The sequence below is a fragment of the Corvus brachyrhynchos genome, unplaced genomic scaffold (genome assembly GCF_000691975.1).
Source record: "Corvus brachyrhynchos isolate BGI_N302 unplaced genomic scaffold, ASM69197v1 scaffold28, whole genome shotgun sequence".
Lineage (NCBI taxonomy): Eukaryota > Metazoa > Chordata > Aves > Passeriformes > Corvidae > Corvus > Corvus brachyrhynchos.
The window spans coordinates 69,810-91,612 of NW_008246058.1; the positions used below are offsets into that span (position 1 = coordinate 69,810).

General features: G+C 41.1%; 1 protein-coding gene and 1 long non-coding RNA gene across 4 annotated transcripts in view; one reads left to right on the forward strand and one right to left on the reverse strand.

Moving 5' to 3' along the window:
* Positions 1-21,803, forward strand: part of KCNQ3 (potassium voltage-gated channel subfamily Q member 3) — a 214,116-nt gene that overhangs the window by 63,069 nt on the left and 129,244 nt on the right. The window lies entirely within an intron of this gene.
* Positions 2,375-21,803, reverse strand: part of LOC108449585 — a 31,456-nt gene continuing 12,027 nt past the window's right edge. For 2 of the 3 annotated variants that reach the window (XR_001865802.1, XR_001865801.1), the window contains exon 3: positions 2,375-9,587. This is a non-coding gene — a long non-coding RNA (uncharacterized LOC108449585). The remainder of the gene's footprint in view (positions 9,588-21,803) is intronic. The other variant, XR_001865803.1, reaches the window with a different exon arrangement.

A 21,803-nucleotide genomic window follows, 5' to 3' on the forward strand; every position in this document is an offset into this window, starting at 1 on the left:
CCCACTCGGGCCCTGCAGCCACCTGTCCCAGCACCGGAAACAAGAGAGAGTTTGGAGGGGGAGTTTGTCTATTCTTAAATGTGGATCAGAGAGGTGATCACAACTTTAAGTGGCTTAAAGAATTGTCCATATTCAAACTGGCCAGCTGATAGGTTCTATCAGGTCCCAGAGGAAACTGTAAGCACCCCTCAGCAAGGACATCCCTTCCGGGACTATGCTTGCTAACCTATGACACACCTTGACTCTGCTTTTTTTTGCTGGTAGGAGGGAAACTTTCCCAGTGTGAGCCACTTCTGATGCTTTATTAAGTCCATGTGGCTTGAGAGAACCTGGCAGAGATGTGTAGGGTGGAATGATTGCTTTTATGTCTGAGTTTTTGCTCATCTACACTGTCATATTGATTACCTATGTCAATCTATAAAATACAGCATCTAATATTTTATTTTGGCATCCCCAACTTACTGCAGCTGAGACAACTGTATTAAATACTGTTTTTTGCGAGAAGAAGGAGCCCACAGACAGGATGTGGAAGATCTGCCCTGGAGAGGCAAATTCCTAACAGCTCCTCAGAAATCAAATTTGAGCCAAACTTAAGGGCTACATCTACACTGGTGTTCCAGGTAGTGGTCACCAGGTCACAAAGTGTGATACTAAGCTGTCTGACAATAGAAATGTACTGAAAGTGGTCAGCTGAACAAGAACATTGAATTTTTTGGCAGTATAAGCTTTTTGTATGTCAGTTGGGTGAAAGTAATACCCACCCTCCCCCTCCAGTGCCTACCTTCCTGCTCCATTCAGTCACAAATAAAGCATTGAGCAGATGCAAACAACTGCCTACATACACATCCTGTTCAAGATTTACACTGTAAAGCATTAACATATTTTAATAAATCAGCAGATTAGATTTTCTTCCCTCCTCTTCCCAATAACTGACTCTGAGATCTAACTATTAGCTCTGAGATGGTGGAGATAAAAACCTCACTTTAAAAAATGCAGGACTAAGTCTGGGATGTGTTTCTGTTTGGGTACCCTACCCTCTTTACTGCCTGTGAAATTGTCCAAATCTAAATACAAACAGGGATGATAAGAGTAAACAGAAGGTTCTTGCTGATATCAACTAGAATACAATGGAGGCACATTGATATCAAATAAACCTCAACACACTATTTTAAAGGAGTCTCTTTCCACTGTATTATTTCTCCCTTAATATCTAGGGAATGTTGTTTCCCTGAATATTCTCCCATCCTTTGCTAGAGCATGCCATCTGCCTCCCCATGTGAAAAATGGATGCACAAGTGGAGAAGCATTGAAACAGTAACATTCAGAAAGTTATAGTGCAAAGGAATGCACATGAGAATGACTTTTAATTCATGAAAGGCGAGAAGGATGTTCTTTGAAGAGTGGGCACTGCGCAAATTTGACACAGGTTCGTTCTTACTGAGATAATCTGTGCAATTGAATGTTGATGTTTAAGCACTCATATAGAGTAGCCCTTAATGCAAACCCAGAGGTCCTCAGGCTCATTAATGAAAAAAACATAGTAAAAAATATTGCCAGCCAAGCGCTGCAGCTTTACATCACAGTGCTCTTGACTGCAGCCTGGAAGAGCAGCCTCCAGTGTTCAGCTCTGCCAGTTCCCTGCCAGCTTGCCCAGAGTGTGTCTTGGTTCCCCCAGTGTTGGTGGGAGACTGAGCTTTTGTTTCATGAATGCTTCAGATGTGCTGATGGAAAGAGCTCTGTGAGAGCCCACAGAGGAAGCCTTGGCCTGCTGCAGGAAGGTGGAAGTTGTTTGCTCAGCCTTAGTTGGCTGTGCAGCAGCCCTTGCTCATGCTCCCATTTCAGCAGCTGCTCAGCTCACGTTTGGTGCAGTGCTGCTGTTACTCAGCTCCTGTTTGGCTCAGGATGGGCAGAACAATGTCATACTTAGCTGGGAAAGTACTGACAAACCCACACTGCTTTGGGCCATAGTCCTCTGCATGTTGGCTTTGCTTAGTGTGTTATGAATGTACAGCAACCTGCAAACAACCACACATGTTTATCTAAAGTTTTCACTGAAAAGGTGGTCAAGCATGGGAAGAGGATGCCCAGGAAAAGAGTGGAATCACCATGCCTGGAAGGGTTCCAAAGACATGTAGAGGTGGCACTCTAGGAACTTGGTTTGATTGTGGATTTGGCAGTGCTGGGTTAATGGTTGGACTTGATCTTACATGTCTTTTTCAATGCTAATGATTCTATGATTCTCAGAACAGGTAACTTCCCTGGGTTACCCGACACTTCTAAACCCACAAACAGATAACATTTTTTTCATGTATGTTACTGCTAAGTCTTTTTCAGTTCCCTGTTCTAGTGGTTCTAAGGTGGTTGAGAATTTGTCCTTTTAAGTGGCAGCTGGAAGGGATGCTACTGCTGTTAATTACTGAGTCCTGACTGCCTGAAGAAGAAGTCACAAGCTGTGTTTTGGGGTGATTGCATCATCAGGAGCAGCATCAGCCAGCAGTGTCTGTGCACAGGAGCCAGGATGCTGTGAGGCAGGAGCCGGCAGTGGGAACACAGAGCTCACACAGCCCTCTCAGTCCTGGCGCAAAATCCTCCTTAGATTTTCTATTCATTGAGTCTCTTGTTTCTCCTACTACCTGCCAAGATGCAGGAAAACAGCTGAGATCTGAAGTTTCAAGGCACCAGAAACTTGTTTTTTTGAAAAGAAAAGAAGAAATTGCTGCACTCCTGTATTCCATAATGACAGTAAGTAGGCAGATCCTTCTGCATCAGATATAGGCAGCGCTGGTACTGATGTCTGTCATTAACAATAATTAGGCAGTACTGGCAAAATTTTGACCATTGTCCCCATCTGAAAATCTGATACTAGAACTTTTAAATTTTCAACAAAAAAACCAAGCTGGTTCAGAAAATGAAATCAGGAAATATTTTTTGTGTGTGCTAAAAAGGGATGCTACAGTGAAACTTATCACATCTTTATGACTGTGGGTTTAGCACTGGTAAGAAGTATTGCCTTTACGTTTGGGATATTTTATTTGATGTTCCTCTAGAAGTTTCCATATATGAAGAAACTGTGAACTTTGGTAAATTCTGGTCTCTTACAAGAAACTCATTGAAATTTGGCAGCTGACTTCTTCCCAGATTCTCCCAGCTCTGATTCTGCTTGAGGTGAAGGGTCTTAGCTGGACTTCCCTAGAGAAAATTTCTTCCCAAGGAATGTCAGGAGGCTGGAAGAGGAGAGTTGCCTTACTTTCCTCCTTGATGCCCCAAGGAGGAGGAGGAGGAGTGGGTGTGTATGTGGGAGGAAATAGGACAGCACTTCTGCAAGTCAGATGTGCTCATCACGTCTAGCTGTAGACAAAGCCGGTGAGAGCTGTGCTGTGGACTGAAAAAAACCTTGAGAATAGAAAAATGGAATATGGTGTCCTTATTCTGAGATGTCAAAAATTAAATTGTTCTTTTGATCCAGTCCTCCCGGCCTCCTCCCTCAATAAAATAAATCCAGGACTGCTCTGATGTCACAGCAGATTTATGAAAAGGAATTTGTGTGTGTCTGTGAAGTGTGCAGGGATTTGTCATGTTGGGAGTGAGGAAACCAATGGCCTTATTTTCCCAGCAGGGTTTTGAAGTGTGCAGCAAGGTTATACACAGTGCAGATACAGGGTGCAGCTAGGAGGAAGTATATTCAGAGGTTTGCCCAGTGTGCCTCATTCTCTCTGTGCATTGAGTTGTGAAACCTGTAAAAATAATAATATATGTTCACCTATAATTAAAGACTTCATCATAATGCATGAGCACAGGGGAGGCAAATGAAGGTTTGTGCATGTGCAATTATTGAATAACTTTCTAAATTACAGCATCTTGCTAAAGCAGCAGAGGTTCAGGCTAATTTAGGGAGTCATGGAAGAGAGCTGTAATACTCTTCTGTGCAGAAGTTACCCCCTGTAACAAGATTTTATTTTCTTTACCAAGACTTGGTGTATTTACTTCAATTTTTATTTTCTGGGTTCAGGAAAGGGAAGGGGGAAAATAATTCTTAGGGGTTTTTGCAGGGCAGAGACCACTTGCTGCTTTGCAATTGTACATTACATGGCACCTGGGCCACCATTCTTGGCGTCTGTTTGGTCCTACCCTATGAAACATAAGGAATAATGTTTTGAGCTCCAGATTGCAGTGGGATTTTATGTTTATGCATATATATAAAATCATGTGCTTTAAAGAGCATTGTTATGTTTTCATTTAAGGGCCACATTAATAGAGAATTCTAATTTTTTTCTATGGAATTTTCTAACAAACTTTTTCTCAGGATATGTGTATAAAATTTGATAGTGAGGCCATTCCAGAATCTCAAAAGCTGAGATGCCTTTACCTCGAATAAGGAGTATTTGGATTTGATTTCTATTTTTGTGTGAAGTCATTGGAGAAAAGAAATAGGGTTGAAATCTTGACTACACATAAAATTAATTTCTCCACAGCTTTCTATGACGCTGGAATTCTGCCTTATGTGTAGGAAAGAGCATTTAGCTGTAAACATTAGGCCTTCATTTGCTGCATTTCATTCTCTTGAGAAGGTTCATAGAGATATTTCTTAGTCTCATCTGCACATTTTTATCTATGGCTTCTGAAGTTGATGCTCTTATGCAGAAGCAGTACCTGCCTCCTATTTTTCATGCACAGAAACCTCTACAAGGCTGAGATATGCCTGAAAGGATAAACTAAGAAAGTGCATTCACAGTGGAGGGAGCTGGCCACTTGACTCCCTCTAACTCTTTATAATCCCCATCTATACAGAGCACACCATAAAATCAGTTACTACATTCCTGGACTTTCAGTGGACATTGGAGAAGTCAGACTCTGCTTCCAGTAAGAGTATGGAACACTACTTGTTTTCTGGACCATTTAAGAGCCCCAGGTAAGGTTGTGGCAGCATAAAAGAGCTTTGTTTACCTGCAGTGACCTTTCTTGAACTCTAAGAGGAAATCACTGTGCTGAAATCTCCATTTTAGTGCAGGTGAATTGGGTGCAAATTCTGTAACAACACAAAAACGTTTATTTGCTGCTGCAGCAACCCAAGTGCCCCATCCCTGGAAGTGTTAAGGCCAGGCTGGATGGGCATTTGAGCAACATGGTTTAGTGGAAGGCAGGGACTTGGAACTAGATGGTCTTAAAAGTCCTTTCCAACACAAACCATTCTGTGATTCTATGAAATCTATCATGGGTAACTTTCCACAATGCTTTCAATCTCTGGCATCCACCTGTAGAGTTCTTTTCCAAATCAGTTGAGAGAGAAACCTCAGAAAACCCTTCTGGGAAAAGGCAGTCATGTGGGCAAACTCTGGTGTACCACAAAGATAGTTTGCCATCTCCAATATGGGAACAAGGCCAACATGAAAAAATAATGAAATATGGAATCAACTTACTTCAGTCCTTGTAAGGCACGTTAGATGTTTCATACAGGCAGTTTAGTTACATTACCCTCTGTTCCTATTTTCAAATTATGGACAGGATGAGCAGCCTATGGCAGAGAGGAAAATGACATTAGGATGCTTGGGAGTGCTGCTTGGATTCATTGCAGTAGTGCCCAGTGACCTTTCTCAAGGATAAAGGCCTTATCCACTGGTCAGTGTGAGAACAGTGTAAAATACATAACACAGCCTCTGTCCCAAGGAATCTCACAAGCCAAAGATGACCAAGTCAAAGCAGGGAGGTGAAGAGAAAATGAGAATTTAAGTTAAGCAGAACCTTTCCCTGACAGCTGTCCTAGATTATGTAGGTAGGCAGTTCCATTGAGGTAATTTTAAGAGTCTTTATATTATATTGCTGGATGCTTTGTTTTCCTTTGTTGCAGGACATGTCTAAACATCAAGAGACATTTGTTCCAAAGTATTCCTTTGCTTTGCTTAATAAACCATTAGAAAGATAAGAAATGTAATACCATAATTTTATTTTTTGAGTTCCAGAGGCCCAAAATCTAATAAGAGAGGAACACTGAATTTCATGTTATTTATGTTGGACCTTTGCTCCAAAGTAACTTCAACAAATGAAACCAGACCAGCATAAAAGCAAAAGAAACATCCTACAGAAAAATAAATTGATGATCTGGGCACAAATCATATTTATTAGAATGATTAGGGTTATGGACTTTGAGAAAACACAATATCAAAAGCAAGTTTTCAGCCTGTGCAACTGTGGATGGTGGTCTCATTAGAGAGAGCCTGACCTTAAATGGTGCAGATGGGCTTGCTACAGATAAGAGTTACTTTTTAGAAGCTAATTAAGAGTATTAGAGTTTCAATCATGGGATTATATTGTAATGTCAGTTTAGACAGCAGGATCTTCAAATGCCCACACATTCATAGCACTGCTATGCTTATTAGGGAATCATCTGGAAGATTGGGACATAAGTGATCTGGAAAGGAGCTGGAATCAAAAAACCTGGCTCCATCATTAAGTCTTTCATTGATTTGTTGGGTAAAATTTATTTTTTACCTCTTTGGGCCCCCGTCAGGATGTGGGGACTCGTGAGTGTAGTTGTGGTACAAAGAAGATGACGCTGTCCCCAGAATCTCCTGAGTGGCTCAGAGCTCTCTCTATTGCATGGACACCAGCAGGATAATGACTTCTACCAACCAAATGAAACTCTTTTTCTCCAAACCTGAAAATTTTTCAGTCCAAAATGACAGAAACTGGGAACAAATGGGAACAAATGGTTCTTTGGTAGATTGAAATCCAGTTAGACATCAAAATGAGATGTTGGCAGAAAACTTCCTACCAGCTGCACCTCAGTCTCTTTGGAAGAAGCAGGTCGTTCTCGTGAGCAGATGTAGGTGGCAGAAAACAGTAAGTAGGAGACAATCATCTGTTGACTTCTTCTGCTGTGCTGTCTCAAGGAATTCCTGCCAACTCTGTGCTCTTCTCCTCCTGGCTAGCACAAATATCCTGAGGCATGTATATGTACACTGAGACCAGAGAGAAATATTACTTCTGAGGTAGCAGACTTTCGCAGGTTCTGTTGAGCTCAATCTCTGTAGTTTAAAAAAAAAGATCTGATGAAATTGAAGCATTATTTGTATTATGATATTATACTTTTTTTCATTAGTAAATTCAATGAGTTCTTAAGTTGTATGCATGGCTGAGAATGTTCTATTGCTTGTTTTATTTCCATGAATAAGATCCACTTTAACAGCTGCACAATATTTATTTTCTCACAGAGGGATTAATATGGCACAAAATAGTGAAGGTTTTGTCACATTGCTGTATTCACTGCCAACTATAACCTGATTTGGGATAACATACAGAAGTACATCAGGGAACATCTGATTTTATAGCTTTTAAATTCAGTATAATACAAACTCAGCTCTCTTACAGAGAATTAAAGTCATTGCTGGACAGAGGATTTTTGAACAAAGAACAAATCCATTATTCATTATACAAAGTTCCAGACCCAGTGTTTTTCCTTTAGATTCATTGCCTTTGTGTAATAGTGCCTTTATTTGAGAAAGTTTGGGGTTTTCTCATCATATGAAAGTAACTTCTCTGAGTAGTGATTTTTATCTTGAGTTTTTTTGGTTTTTGGTGGGTTTTTTTTAACCAAAATGTTTCAAAGAGGTTTATTGACCATGTAATGTGATACTGAGAAATCAGAAGGAGGAACATGAGATCTGAGTCCCAAACTCTTTGCATGTTTGAGACAAATCAGAAATTATGGATGTGATTTCCAGTGTCAAAGTCAGTGCCACCATTTTCTATAGAAGCCCTGTATGTTTTAACCAGGGACTGTCCATTAAGTAGATTGCTCCCAAATAATGAGCAGTAAATACTAATAACCTGTGAATTAACTAAATCCTGAAAGAAGTGGATGCCAAACACAATTTAAGCATGACTAAATACCAGTTTTTCAGAACACATAGAAGAACTAAGCATTTAGGAGTCGATGCTAAGTGCAGTCAGACCAACAAGGCCACTCCTGTTTGTGGGATCAGGACTATGGAGCTTGGGGAAAGAAATAGACACAGGTTCTGGAAACTTCAGCATGCATTATATAAGAAATGCTGCTGCAAATGAATTGCTTCATTTCCTGTCTAGGTCTGAATTAAATAATTTTGAAAATTATGCTCCCAGTTTTTTCTCTCTGGACCAAGGCCATGCACCCCAAGAAAAAGCTATGGGCCTTGTTCTTCACTCCTCAGCTTAGCAGTAGTCCTCCTGTCAGCCAAGAGATGTTCATTTCTCCCTTTCACCTAGCCTAATCATAAATCCTAATCACTTGTTCTTGAATGGAACACAGTGTTTTTCAGTCTGCCTCATCATTCATTTTGTTGCAAAGGGAAAACGAATGTCTCTGAGGAGAAACCTTTGTGAGGGGATGTGGTGTAAAATTTTTCTGCGCTAACAAATAGTCAACAACTTCATTTATATTTCTTTCTCGGCTTGTGCTTCTTGCTAATGGGATGTAGCATCAGAGTTTGTTCTGCCTTCTGCTGGCACTCCCACTTTCATTTTACTCATTATTTACTACCTGTACATATTGCACCTTGTATGTTTCAGGGTATATTGAGGTATCCCCTTTCAAGCGACTAATTAAGTGCATAGGGACCTCTGATCAGATACCTTTGCAGAGAGGCTGGAAACAGAGATCAAGTTTCCAGACTCCAGGTTCTCTTATCAGAGATCACTGAGGAACCACAGGTTGTGGAAGCAGGTCCTTAACCTCCTTCACATCCATGTTCCCTCAGATCAGAGAGCAGACAAGCAATCTGCAATGCAATGCGAATTTGCAGCACAAAAGCATGGGAGTACAGAAGCTTACATGTGACAAAGTAGTAGAAAATGAAGTGTGCAACAATAATGTGAACATCCTGCCTTGATACTGTTTTGGTGCTTGCCAGTTGGTGGAAAGCTTCAACAATGGTTTAAAAATAATTTTCTTTGCTATTATTATTAATATTATTATTATTATTAATTACTTTTAAATGAGCTTCACTTAGTGATGTATTTGTGATATATTCAAGGAGATGTTTTTTTCCTTGAAGATATCAAAGGGGGGGAGAGAAATCTTGTTACTTAACTGAAAAAATTAGCCTGATACAGCTCATTGACTATAAAGTCATGAGCGCTTTTTGGACCAGTAGCTGACAACTTACAAATGGCATCTGTGCTGCCATGACCGTGAAACTCATTATTTGGGAACTACCTATTTAATGGACAGTTCCTGTCTGGTTTGTTGCAATATCCATAAATAATAGTTGTAACCAAAAGGACTTCTGTAGCAAAAGGTGGAGCTGCCTTTGACACTGGGAATCAAATTTAGGTGGTTAGTAGAGATCAGTTTGTCTGAATGTTGTTTTAGCTGAGCCTTAAAGTAGATGAAAGTTTATTAAAAAATATTTTCACAAAGCAAGCAGACAGTTGAAATCACTGCTGTGAATTCAGTGGGCTCTGGAAGGAAACTTTTGTTGTTGTGATTGATCTGAAGGGTTTAGAAAAGCATTTTCTTTCCAGAGTTTTCCCCCGTCATTTTTTCAGGAGCTCTGTGCTTTCTCCTGTGATCCCAGCATCTGTTTCCTGTTCTTTTTGGTTCCTTTTCATCACTGAAAAAGAAAGGGTGAGGCAAAGAGAAGATACATGAAGAGGGAAAAGGGATATTATTAGTTTAACATTTTTTTGGAAACCTTTTTGATTTCTAATGAAGGTATTTTTTTTTGACACCCAAAGGAAATAGTTCATTTTTACCAACCTGTAGTGCACAGACTAGTGCTTTCAACTTCTCCTGTGGAGAATAAATTAAGTGAGGCTCATCTGCCTTATTTATATGCAAATACATGTAACTAAATTCACAGTGCCTAATATAAAAACATGAAAGGACTCAAATCCCTCAAACAGAAAATTTAGGAATAGCTCTGCAACTGGCCTTAGTGTTGACTCCATTGGCCAAACATTCTGAGGGCACCAGTCATGTCTCTGAGCCTTCAGAGCTACTTTGGGGTATCAGGCCCAGCCTCCAGCTGCCTGTCCAGAAGGATCGGGCTTGCTGAAAGGTCCTCAGACACCTCAGAGCATCTAGATGGCACTAGCAGCCTGTATTTAGGTACATGAACTGAGCCTCAGGGGTATGATTCAGCTTCAAAAGTAGACACTCGGATCTCTACAGTGTGCTCTAGATGTCTACACTCTCATACTGAACAGAGACCCAGGTCTGAATTTGTCTGCACACAAACTTCTAAAGGTCTGTGAAATGCCCAGGAGCATCTCTATGGGGCTGGCAGATCCCAGAGTGGGTGAGCTGAATGCTTTCCAGCCTCCCTCAGCTGTGCTGGGTTTCTGCACGCTGCTCACAGCCAGACATCTCTGCCGGAGATGTTTCCATCGAGGAATCTCAGTCTGGAGCTGGCAGCCCTGGGTGGCACCTGAGCTCTCACACCCCGCAGGCTCAGCCAGGAACAGATGGGGGAAGTACTGCAAAGCAGGCCCTGACTGTCCGGGTGGCAGCTCGATAAAATGACAGCCTTGCGCCCTTGCTTGACAGGCGTTCTTGAGAAATCAAGGAGAACCAGGATGGCTCAGTGAGGGTGGAAGGAAGGAGCATCACTATTCCCTTTAACCGGAGAGCTGGTAACAGCCGTGACCAAGTGACTCCCTCTAGCTCTGAACACCTTCTACTCTGCTGCTGATCTGAGTTTGGCAGGCAAACTGTTCATAAAATTGATTTATAAGGGAAGAGGTCACAGGAAATCCTTTTACAACACAGTTCATCTTGTATATAACTAGGAGGCCAGGGTGCATTTTTGACACATACACTCAACCTACTTTTTAGAGAGGTGAGTGGGCAAATCTGCATCATTCTCTGAATTGCACTGAATTAACACTGCACTGAGAAATGATCTACTTGTAGAGATTCTTACCTGACCCCCTGAACTGTATCAAGGCTAATAGTTTCAGGACCACTCTTCTGAGATATAGGAATCCCTTTAGTTTAAAAATAGAGAAAGTTTGGATTTTAAGTATCTCAGAAAGTTATTATTATATTTACAAGGAGAAAAAAATTACCTAGATATTCAGGTGACAGAAAACCTTGAGGAGTTATGCAATGAACCCTAGACCACAATTTTTTGTCTGTATTTTCTCATACAACAGGTAGGGAAACTGAGGCATAGTACAATTGCAAGTTTTCCATGGAATCCCTCAACAAGAAAGGCTGATGTGAGCCTCACATGTGTATCTTTAAATTTATCTCTTCTACACAGGAGTCAGATTGAAGTAGGAGTGTGTTATGACTCTCTTCTCTAGTAAACCCCGAAATGCACCAGGAGAATGTGTGCAGTTAATTACCAAGTTTCAGTTTTAACTTCTCCAACTAAATCTCCATAGCAAAAATGCAGGAACACTCCAGACTAGGAGTCCTAATGAAAGGAAATGCATTCCTTGTCTCAGTGAGTGAAATGAAGTGGACACTTCCTCATCTCTTCAATAAATTCTTGATGAAGAAGACTCAAGACTAATTTTCTAAGCTCCCCACTGTGAAATGTTGCACACTTGAAATGTTGCACACTTAATATTTTAATAACATTGTAACCCTCCCTCACAGGGAAAGAATAGATTATGACCATCCTTTTCACAGTATTCCTGATTTATACCCATCTGAGATGAGAGACTCTGGAGGTTTATCATAAAAGTGATGACCCAGCAACTTGTGGGGCGGTGATAAATATTGCAGGAGATATCCATACATAAAAAAATCTTTTATAGAACATTAATCACTGCTAAGTTAATGCTGTGGGATGTTTTACTATTTTGTAAGTACTAAATGATTCATTAAAAAAGCTGATTTACTCTGAACTTTGACCTGAACCTTTGGAAGAATGAGAACACAGTTTCAGGAGCAGCCAAACTTCACTTTGCATGTGAGTTCCCTTTTTTTCTTGTCCTCTTTTCCTTCCCATAATCTTTCTCTGGATTTCCCACCTTAAGGAGTGTGGGTGAGCTCATGCACCACTCAGAACTACAGAGTGTGAATACTCACCCCTTTAATTTATAATGCTGGACCTCAGACACTCCAGCAGCACTTCTCGTTTTACCGCACAAATCTTTATTCCTCTTGATACTTTTTTCCTGCCCTGGGCTTAGCCCGAGCCTTAGGCAGTGTTCATCTGAGTGGATGCAAAGGCATGATTCATCTCTGCAAAGGCAAGCATCTACTCTGACAAGTGTGACACCCTGAACTTGTGGTTCCACAAGCCTTTCTTCAGCTAGAAGGGGAATGTACAAAGGAGCCTTCACCTTTATAGCCATCCCTGGCAAATACTGCTCGGATGACATTACATTCTTGCAGTTGAGAAATTCCAATTTTAGCTAGGCTACCCCACATCAGAACTACCCATCTAATCAATGAAGAGAAGCAGGTCTTTTGGGGAATATTTCTCTCACCCTAAAATAGGGCAGAGAAGCTGTGAAAGCTGTGATCTACATGCACCTGCTTCTCTTCACAGTCTTTAAAAAAAAAGCCAAGGCAATTTGCTCAGATACAGACATTTATAGATAGATGAGGTGATCTCATCCCTCAGCATCAGTTTCAGCTATGTGAGATGCTTTGGGGCATCGTGACTACCCCCAGTTGTCCCCTTTGGAAGACCCTGATCCTGTCTTCAATCAGTCAGTCCTGCAGATCTCTGGATCATGTGATCTCCCTTGAACATCTCCAGTGGCACCTGACACCCATATGTGGATAAATGAGTTGAGTCCTTGGTATCACTTCTTTGTACTCCTCCACACACCTTGCACAGTATCTATTTGAAATCGGAAAGCAATCCCGCTTGTTCACATTTTAAGAAGGACCCTATTTTTTACAAGAGCCTGCTGCAAATGCAGCAAATTAGAGTCAAAGCTGAACTTCTGAATTGCAATCTCTAAAAATAAGACTCCTTTTTACCACTGACAGGCAAGTAGATCATCAGCTCATGCAATCCAGTTGCAGGCCAGTGGTGTCCAGGTTCGAAGGGTTTGGCTGTGGCTCACTCTACAGATAACAGACATTTTCAGCATCCTGTGTAATTCTGTCCCTGCCCGGCTCTGTGGGGTCCTGCGTGCCCCCACAGATGCACGGGTGGGTTCAGTGTTACAGTCGGTAGCAAAGAGTTGAGAAGGGCATTTGTGTGTGCTCCACCAGGAGCATTTATTGCTGCTACACTGTCAAAGGGTGAAGAGGCAAATATGAACATGATCCCAAAGCTCACAGTTTTATCTGGGGGTGGGAAAAGGTGGGAGTAGGGAACGGGGACCAGTGGGGAAGTTCTGGGGGAGTGACAAGGGGTAGAGGCTGACAGCCAACCGGGGAATCCAAACTGGGGTGGATTAACATAACAGAACAAGCATCCTGGGAGAAGCCTTTTTGGTCACCCTAACATAAAGTGGTTCTTGTGGTACTGGGGACTTGTCTTACTGAAAACTCTGTGTCCCTTGTAATGTATGTTCACCGGCCACCACACTGTGGACCATGGCTGACCTTCATGTGCTTGTTTCTTTCCTTGGCTGACCCAGTTTATTTGCTTCACTCAGATTGATTTCCTTGGCAAATGTGGAAACTTTCTACTTGCTTTTACTACTGCCCCAGCAAGCAACATCTGATGAGCTGTGGGCATCCGCCAGCTGTAGCTGCTGGCACAGGTCTCCTCTGTGCAGGTGTCTCATTGCACTCTCATGTTACAGCTGAACACCTGTGTGGCATAAGACATTCAAGGATTGATGGAAAGCAGGACGGTATCTGAATGGAAAAAAGTTCTGGTTTCAGAATTCTTTTTAATTTTTGATGGGAGAGCTTGAAACAGAGAATTTGGGTGTCTCCTGTAGATTATTCAGTGGGGCTTTTGTTCCAGAACATCCTTGCTAGCAAACTGCATAACTAAAAGAACAGGAATTTATGACTGCACCAGATTAGGAAACACACAGACAAGTAGGATGAACAGAACAGATAGAATATCTTGAATATTTTTATAAAATGATCAGTATATATCACAATTTAGACTTGATTCTTCCTACCGAGTATAACTTGACCACAGCAAACCTAGAACACAGACCAGAGTGCACTGATGCCCTCTTATTTGAAACTAAGTTTTAAGATAACAATCCCTCCAGTTTATTGAGAGATAGAAGTACAGAAAAACTTCGCTGCATTTTAGCAATGCTGGAAACTCTTTCTATTCCTTTTATTTTAGTCATCCATTTTCCTGTCAATGTCTGTATTTTTGAATTATCGCAATATCCAACCACACAGAAAAACTCATACGTTAGGTTGGCTTAAAAGAAAAGCAACCTTGTAAACATTTTGCTGGAGGTTTTAAATGTTAATGAGCCAGAGTGACGTTCTTGCTGTGGGCAACCCACGCATCCCTACGAAGTGTAAACAGCAAGAAGGAATTACAGAGGATGGTATAAGGAGGTATAATTGTCTGTAATGGGCTGGAATTACTGAAGGGAAGATTTAGGCACATTTTAGGGAAATGTCTGTGAGCACTGGTAAGATGGGGCTGTTCTTGGTTTTCTTGGACCAGTGTTGTTGCAGTGGACATCAGAGAACCTTGTTAAAGGGCAGGGAAGTGTCCCACAAGAAAAAGTTGTGCAGCAGCAAAGTATTGTATTTATAGAGAGGTTCTCTACATCCAGACTGCTTTTTTGGTCCCATCCCTACCATGTGATAATTTTATATCTGGCAACAAGAGAAAAGGGAAGTGAGGATCTGGTTACCACCACTGAAACTGTTAATTTCTCTGTCTGCTTTCTGCCTCACTACAGAATGCTCTGAAGGACAAGCTTAACCAACCATTTCTTGCTCCTGAGGTCAAAACAGAACTACTGTTGCATGTATAATACAATGTGCATTGAATGTCCAGTAAATTCAGCTTTTCTAGGAAATCTTAGATTTACTGAAGAGATCCCCTATGTTGCCCATATACCAGAGACCTAAGCTACTGAGAGGAGGAGCCATAGCTCAGAGCCCTTTCATGCCAATGCATCTTGATGAGCAGCCCTTCCCAGACAAAAAACTGTAGCATCATTGGTCAGCAGTAGATGTTTTTTGAAGAAAATTCTTGTTCTTTGAGATGTTTTGCTGTAATGAGGAGAAAAGAAATCAAGAAACTCTCTATAATTAATGCAATTTGTTAAATAAAGAGAAATTGTGGCTATTACTAGAGGGAAACAGGTGGTTATGTTCATGCAAATTTATAAAATGTTGGGAAGGACATCTTGATTCTGAAGTCAGACTGCACTGAAATCTAATTGCTAATGTAATTCTAGAAGAAACTAAAGCTATTGCAAAAGTGATTTCCCACTTGGAAAAGTCTGTGGGGAGCCAGTCTTCCTTGCCTCTTATCACAACTAAAGGAGCCTTTTAGAGAGGGAGGCTTCTCAGGTGATGGGTGCAATGATATGAGATGGGACCTGAAATTCTCCTTCCTGCTCTGTCTGGTTCAAATCATGGACATGACCTTGAAGCTTTACTTTCTTACATGAGAAAGAACCACAAAGGGAGGGTGAAAATTACCCTAATCTACATGTGGGAACTGTGGAACCATGTCACAGGCAGTGTGACAGCACCTGGGGTTAATGGGGAACAAAAGAGGCCCTGGTAGCAGATGCATAGCATGTCTCTCCCTCACTTCTCTAGGTTAGCAATGATTAGGTATGCAAAGTGGAGCAATTCCCACAGGAAGCTGGAGAGGCCAGGGAGAGCCTGGCTGCTGGAGGGGGCTTATAATCCGATCTCTTTGTGCTGTCTCTCCCTGCCTTTTTTATTTTAATCAAATGTTTTGTTTCTGTTGAAATTGGTACAGGCATCTCAAAAATGGCTCCATTGTGAAAGATTCTCATTTTCCTGCCAAAAGTCATTTTAGTGGGACATGCTGGAAAATCCTTTTGTTTGCTGGCAATCCCTCCTTGTGGAAGACCAGCTGCTCATTTCTGGTAGCAAAGCAGGTATTAATTCCTCAAGGGCAATTCACTGTCAGGGCCAAGCCTGCCCAAAGGCAAGTGCAAAACCTAGGGAAGCTACTGGGAAGGATGGCATGGATTTAAAGACAAAGACTTTGGCTGCAGCAGAATCTGTCTTTGCCTGGGAAATGACTCATGACCTTGTGGCAGCCTGCAGGGCAACACCTCCTCCTGTTAAGAACATTCTTGGCCATTCTGGGCCCCATCACTTCAGCCTGTGGTTCTTCTTTGGGCTTTTGCCATTTCTCCTCCACATCAGGATCTTCTGACTGACACCCAGTTCAGCCAGTTCTCTAGAAGGGGCTGTGAGAAACACGCCTGGGCAGATTGGCCTCATGAGGACAGAGATGGTTGATGTCATCTGTCAGGAAATCAGTCAGAAATGTACAAAACTCTGAGTACTGCAGGCTTATTGGCAGGAGTTTCAGATACAAATATCGTAGAGGCACCAGTAAGCCTATGACACCTAAGGAGGCAGTTTTCTCACCAGGGGCTGCTTCATTCCTTTCATCTAGTGTCTCTGTTCCTGGCTGCTCTTCACTTCCTTTTTCCTTCCCCTCTCTTTCGTGAAAATAAGCAGAATTAATTTCTTTCCTTTAATATAGATGTTGGTTGTCTTGGGAAAAACCTACTTCATGTGTCTAGGTAATGAACCCTCTGTTAAGAGCTATGGTATTTTTAGGAGTTGCTTGCATATATAATCATGCCTTGCATTGCCAGGTATTTTATAGCACACCAGATTTTCCAACATTGTCAGACTCTCTTTATTTCTTTACTGATAAATAGGCATACATCTCACTGGCAGTGATGATAAGCTTAGCTGCAGGAGCTACAAGAGTAGAAATCAGAGACCAAACATGACACTTTTTTTGTACCAGCAGTCCTATTCTCCATCATCCTGCTAATGCTGGTAGAGAGGCTCTAGACTTACACAGGGGAATTTGAAGAGTATAGATTTCTGGGAAACTAAATGTGTCACAGATGGTGGTAGCAGCTACCCTAACTTAACTCAGTGAATGCTGGACTGCTTTGTGTCTGAGAGGAAAGAGCTGAATTAATAAATAGCTGTCTGCCCCTCCGAAAATAAGCTCTAATATGCAATTAAAGTGAAAGATTTCCCTTCTGAGGGTGTGGGGAGCTGTTAGATAAAATTATAGGAGGACCAGATGTGAAAAGTACTGTTATTTAACATATTTAAAAATGAGGATAATTAAAAGAAATGAAAAAAATAGAGTCTGTCTTTTAAGAGGAATGCATTTGTAAACTCCCCTGCTAACATCTGTATCACTAGGGAGAGTGTAAGGACTAGCTATGCTACATAGCAGAGAGATGACTAATTACAGAACACACACACACTTGGATTTCCTTAATATAATAATGAGAATTTATTCAGCAGTGGCAGGGAGCAGCAAGCTCAGTGCTGCAATATTATTATTATTTATTTCTATTCCAGTGCTGCACATAGGAATGAATGGAAATGGGACTCCCTCTCATGCTGGGTGCAGCATAAGCACAAATTGGGTGATTGACTCCTGCAGCTTAAACACTGCTCTCTGTAGCCATTTCCTGTGGGGATTAGAGTCCAGCTCTGAGGATGTTGGAGCAGGTAGCTTTTTCCCTTTGACTTGTAGGAGTTAATTTTCCATTAGGTGTACTAAAGGTTTGACCAGCTGAGCACTAGCAGAGGGATCATGTAGAGCTGAGGATGTACATGAAAGGGTACAAATGGAAGTTGCATTGGACAAGCAGGCTGGTAGCACAGGCATATAAATGAAACTATTCATAATCCCTGGATGAGGAGGTTTGATTATTGCAAGAACTGCTTATTTCAGGGAAACTTAGAAATTCAAAATTCCTGTGGCTTCCTATGTGTCCCAGAGACTATGAAACACCTAGCAACATGTCTCCATGATGTAACCAGTTCCTAAGCCTCTCCCTTTTGTAGGGACAGGATTTGTTTATGCTCCTGGAAAAGAAAGGGATTTGAATAAATTTGAACCACGGACCAGCCTAATTCCAGGTGATAGGCAGGAGATTCAAATGCTTTTCCCCATCTCTGTCCTCTGCTTTGGGAGCACAGTGCCATGCTCTCCCTGCTCTGTGGACAGCCCTGCAGCAGGCTGACAGAGAAGACATTTCAGAGGAGCCTCACTGGTTAAGACTCATTCCCAGCTGCAGTCCTGTTGCATAATCCTCCTACTGTCACCTGTGAAATGAGGTAATGTGTAGAATCTCACCTGTGACGTCACAAAAACATCAAGAAGTTTACCTACAACATCTGTTGAGGGGAAAAATTTTGGTTTGGATGGTATTTCCTTACACTAGGAAGTCTCAGGTCTTTTGCAATCCTACTGATTTGCAGCCTATGATGTAGATTGTGTGGCATACTAACTGAGAAAGGAAATCAGGACACATTTAGGTCATTATTGTCACCAGTATTTCTTTGTTTCCAGTGAATTCTTGCAGCATTTATTACAATTGCACTTTGCCAATATAAGAGTCTTCATTATCAGAAAATATTTATAAGCTCAGGATCCTCTTCCCAATCCTTACCTGAACTGGATGCAAAGAAAGAGATTAAGACTAGGATAACTATATCCTGATCTTTTCCCAGGATATTGTCCCAGTTTGCTAAGACATTTGGCTCAGTAATTTCTGGATTCTTTTTTTTTGTAAAGCCCATCTGTTTTCTCTCCCATTATATAATTGATTCTATCTACAGTCACTTATAAACATAGAATGTAATGAATGATCTCATTTTTTTCTTTTTTAACTTGCTGGTTTTATGTTATTTCTTCTATTTTGCTGGAAAAGGCAGCTGGAAGTTGTTCAACCTTTCCCTGTCTCAATGCAACTTATGATATTACAGAGCTTTTTCATATCAGTTATTTCATTTCCAGGCAAGTAAATAAAGGAGTTCCTCAAATGGAGACTGTAAGTGTACTTTGGGAGCTATAACACTATCCTGGAACGAACCATGTTTGTTGGGAATGTTACAGATTTTCTTTGTCACTAATCGGAATGTATATGTAATTGGGTTTACTCTGGAAAGTCTGCAGTAATCAATATCTTTGGTCAGGATCCAATATTGACTCCCTAAAATTCTGGAGTTATCAGCATTGCCTGAGCATGCGGTGCTGCTGATGCAAATGATTCAGTTGCCTAAACACAGGTGTGTAGTATGAGAAGTCCTGAGTTATCCAAGATAATTGTGCAGGAAAAATGAGATGGGGTCTGAAGGGGACCTAAGATTCTGAAATCTGCTCTGGACTTTCTGAAGGCCAGATGAGATAACCCAGGAAATTTCAGGTGACATATTCTGTCTCCTTTTAGCCAAGTGACTCTCCTCTACACTATGGAAAGCAAACCCTTCTTTATGAGGGTACACATGTAAGAAATTAGGCTCTTGCTTTCAGATAGTTCAGTTTAAGAAAGTTGTTGCCATCATTTTCACTTACAGACAATGATAATTTTTATCCTAATCTATGTGACTAGAGAGGGAGCTTCAGCTGTGCTGTAAGCAACTGTTTACTGAATCCACATTTGGTTTGCATTGCTGTCATTTCTCTGGATGTTCTTGTGTGGCTTTATTTATATGTTATAATTAAAAGAACTTAGAAGCTCTTGGATGTCTTCTTCATTTATGCATCTTTTAATCAGAAAATTCAATAGTTAAGAATTGGGGCATGTGAAGATACAGCCATTTAATCTCCTGCTGTGATCTTGTTATATGTCCCGAATTAATTGATACCAAGCAAAGTTAGAACTCGGATAAAAATGCCATTTGGGATTAATCCTGGGTGTATTTGCAGGTCAGGCTGATGATTTAATACGTGTCAGCTGTACAAGACTGCTGAGTCTTGCATTTGGTCTTGTCTTGGGGTGCCAGACATCCTTGTCCTAGAGATAGACACTCACTAAATACCCTGTGGTGCATTTCCCAGAAGAGGAGGTTTTGGTGTGGATGGTCCAGTCCACTTCCAAAGGCCTTGTGACATCTGGAGTTGCTGTCACACCTGTGTCAGTGGGGCATGCTCTCTTTTGTCACTGCCAAGGCCAAATCCTCTAGGGTCACGGGAACTCTCCCAGCTGAAATGCACACACAACCATCTGGTCCAGTTGGGTTCCACAGATCGCTTCACAGGGGCAATACTCAGCTCCCTACAGATAAGTAATCACGTAAATCAGCTGGATCCTTGAGAAAAGTCCTCTTTAAAAGCACATATATGATGATGTCATTTCCTTAAAGAAGATCACTGTGCCCCAATTTGTGGCTGTAGGAAGGAGAAGCTGCTTACAGTGGTGTTTTGGACACTTTTATCTTTCTGTTGCCATGGATGAGTGAAAAGAACAGATCTCTCCCTGCTACTGTTTGCCTGGAAAGAACAAAGATGTGGACAAAAGACTCAGCTGGTTGAATACCCATTTTCTCCTGGAAGTAAGCGGGTATTCAGCCAGCTGTTTGAATGGCTGGAAGAGTAAAAAGGGTAAAAGGGCTGGGGACTCCCACAGGTTTCTAGCCTGTTCAGTTTTTCAACCTTTTCCTTCACTTGCAGCCTGTGAGAAGGAAATACACTGACAAATATCATGAAAGACAGCATAACTTCACAGCAGTTTTCCTGCAGAGAGCTGAAATGAAGTTTTTCAACTTTTCTCTTGTGCTACCTCTGAAAACAAGGACAAAAGAGCCGTTGTTTCTGGGAAAGCTGAGTTTCACCTGCATTCTCCTGACAGTGATTCTGTGTAGCACAAATCAGAAATTATGCAAGAAGAATGCTTTGATACTCTGCTATTGATATGTATGCAATACTAAATGAATTAGAAGCTATACATAGATGATTATAATGTGTCAGCATCTTGGAAATGATAGAAGTAAATGACACCCTTTCTCACAGACACGATACTGAGAAAAAGACTTGAACATTGAAAAAAAAAAGTGGGATCCCCATTTTCCCTGAAGGAGAGAAGGCTCAAAGTAAAGCCCATTGAGGCAAATCTTGCATCAGGTTTACTACTGCTGTATCTCTCTGTTGTAGAGCCATGGAGTTACGGGGAGAAGAACTTGATTGCAAATACTGTTTACTGTCAGGTCCATTTCCCTGGTATTCTTCTGCTTAGTGTATTTTTCTGTGTTTTGCCTTTGGTCAGCTCCTCATGCCATTAAATAAACAGTAGATCAATGTTATCTGTCCCTCTCTCACTCAAATACCTGTAAAAATGACAGCTGAAATTGATCAGAAATTCATGATTGGAGTCTCACCACCAGTTTGCACCAGCTGAGAATCTGATCCTAGTGCTGGTTTTTTGGGTTTTTTGTTACCTACATTTGATTAGATATCCCTTCCTTGAAGCCTCTGTAAACATGTGTTCTTTAATTCTATTTTAAATTCTCCCTGGACTAAGAATGTGTCTAATTTGTCCCTGCATAACGTGTCTAGAAGAATACTTTTCAGTGTTAAAATGCTTTAGAGAGCATTTTAAAAACCCTTTATGGAGACACTAATGGAATTTTCCTCCTTTCTACCCAGCATTCCCCTTTCTGAAACTTAAAAAATATACCAAACAGTATAATGTAGAAAATGAATTGTTTAAAATCAGGCATCTTTCCTCTCCTTCCTTCCCCCATGTAAAGCAATTTTCTTTTTAAATGTTTCAAAATTTGCAGCTGTGCAACTCTAACAGGATGTCCTTAGCTATCGGAAACATATGAGCATCTGTATGCTTTCTGACTCAAATTGTTTTAATTCAATTTTAGTGTACACTTGATGTGATGAATTCAAGTCATGTAACTATTGAATAAGCATTGGGGAAGATGGATGAAGATG